Genomic DNA, 2304 nt, shown 5'->3' on the forward strand with positions numbered 1-2304 from the left:
AAAAATGAAAAAAAAAAAAAAAAAGAAGAGATGAGCAAACATTCTGAAAAAGAGGTAGCAGTGCCACATGCTTCATCTCCTCACGACCTCAGTACACAAATCAGGTCAGGACCTGCCTGCATTGCTCAGCATCCCTCTTCAGTGCTTGGAGAAAGTTTTGTGTCATTTCAGAATATGCCATGTGTCATGTGTTCCTTTGGTTTATATGACTAGCCTAATTAGGTAAAAAAAAAAAAAAGCGGGGGAGGGGGGGAAGCAAAGTGAAAATCCAGCTATAGGACTCCTATCGAAAGTCCCAAAGTCTTGGGAATTATACTGTATTTATTCTTTTTTCTCCACTATTTTATTCACCCATCTCCCAACAACACAACACACACCTTAGGTTTATATTGTGAATTAGTAAATTTTATAGTAGCTACAGAAACAACAGTGAGTTTGGTTCTATATCTAGATTATTGTTGCTGTTGTTAAGTGCTGTCGAGTTGGTTCCAACCCATAGTGACCCTGTGTAGAGTTTCCAAGGAGCAGTTGGTGAGCTTGATCCACCGATCTTGTGGTTTAAACTGACTTTGCAGTCCAGTGGACTCATATAGAGATTGTTGTTGTTTGTTGTTAGGTGCCATTGAGTCGGTTACCAACTCATAGCGACCTTATGAACAGCAGAACGAAACACTGCCCTATAGAGATAGGGATATTGAGATACATGGTGGTGGTTGGTGGTTAGGTGCTGTGGAGTCGGTGCCAACTCATAGTGACCCTGTTTTGGGTTTCTGAGACTATAACTCTTTACAGGAGCAGAAAGTCTCATCTCTCTCCCATGGAGCAGCTGGTAATTTTGAAATGCTGACCTTGAGGTTAGTAGCCTGATTTGTAACCACTATGCCACCAGAGATCCTTAGATATAGATATGTTGTTGTTGTTGTAAGTTCCGTCAAGTCGGCTCCGACCCATAGTGACCCTGTATAGGGTTTTCCAGGAGCAGCTGGTGAGCTTGAACTGTTGACTTTGCGGTTCAAGCCAACTTTGCAGTGGAGTGCATTAATCCACAGCACCACACCAGGAATCCAGATATAGATATATGTATATATAAAAATCTGGAGTTCTAGTGTGCTATTGTAGGATAACTATTGTACTGTTAACCACAAGATTGGCAGTTCAAGCCCACCAGCTTCTATGAGTCAGAACCAACTCAATGACACCTAACAACATCTAAAACTCTAGATATGTAGATATAGATAGATACAAAAGCTGTGTAATTCATATATCCATAAGTTTATATAAGTGTATATATATCTTTACACTTTATTTTACTGACTTGCTAGTAATGGCCTCACATCCAGATGTTTGAATTGTTCAGCTCTAGAGCAGGTTTTCGTCATCTTGAAACTAACTAGTGCAGTAGCTTCTGCAAGCCATTGCCTTGTCTTCACAAGAACAGGTAGATACAGAACACTGAGACAGGTTTGCATGTCCTAAGTGGGACAGAGGTAAATAGTGATGTATGCTCAACCTTGGAACAACAGGGCTCTATGATACAGGGATCTAGACATAGCTTGAAGAGGGAAAATAATACTAAAATGCTTGTCTGTCTTATGAATATTGGTTTTCCTTGCCTACTATTGTAAAATAGACACTTGACTGGGACAGAAAGGAATGTTGGAAAACATGATTACAGAAAAATTGTAAGCTGGCCTTCAGCCTATAACTGATTGGAATACCTAAAAGGGGTTCTAGAACTTGCCCAGTGAAATAGGCCTCTTACAAAGCCTTTGCAGAGTATAGGACCTTAGGTGGAATCCTGAGTCCCATCCAGAACCTTATGACATGGGGCATTCCCACTAGCAAGGACAAGCAGACCAGCCTGGAACAGCTAGAGTGACAGAAGATACATCTTCAAATAAAGATCATCAGGGAAAACCCAAAACAAAAATGTCAGCATGACTGGCTACTAGAATAAGCAAGCTGTTTGCCAGGAAGCCATCAAGGCAAGCAATCAAGTTCCTTCAGGACAAACTCCCCTCTAAGACTGAAACTCAAAGGGAATACACAAATAGGCATATAAGCTTGCTGATGACCACATTGGTCTACTGGTGAGTGGAAGAAGGGGAAAGGCAGCAATGAAGAAATGGGCTGAATTCTACCACAGTCCATTGACTCCCATTGACCTGGAGATGAGAGAGAGAAGAGGAAGGGCTGGTTGGTCTAAAGTGTGGTGAGACTTGGGGACACTTGAGCCCATGGACAAGGACATAGCCACAGAGGGCTAGAGCTGAGAGTGAGCAACTAGCTGATATGAAGTGAGGG

This window comes from Chrysochloris asiatica, unplaced genomic scaffold (assembly GCF_000296735.1).
Source record: "Chrysochloris asiatica unplaced genomic scaffold, ChrAsi1.0 scaffold00287, whole genome shotgun sequence".
Classification (NCBI taxonomy): Eukaryota; Metazoa; Chordata; class Mammalia; order Afrosoricida; family Chrysochloridae; genus Chrysochloris; species Chrysochloris asiatica.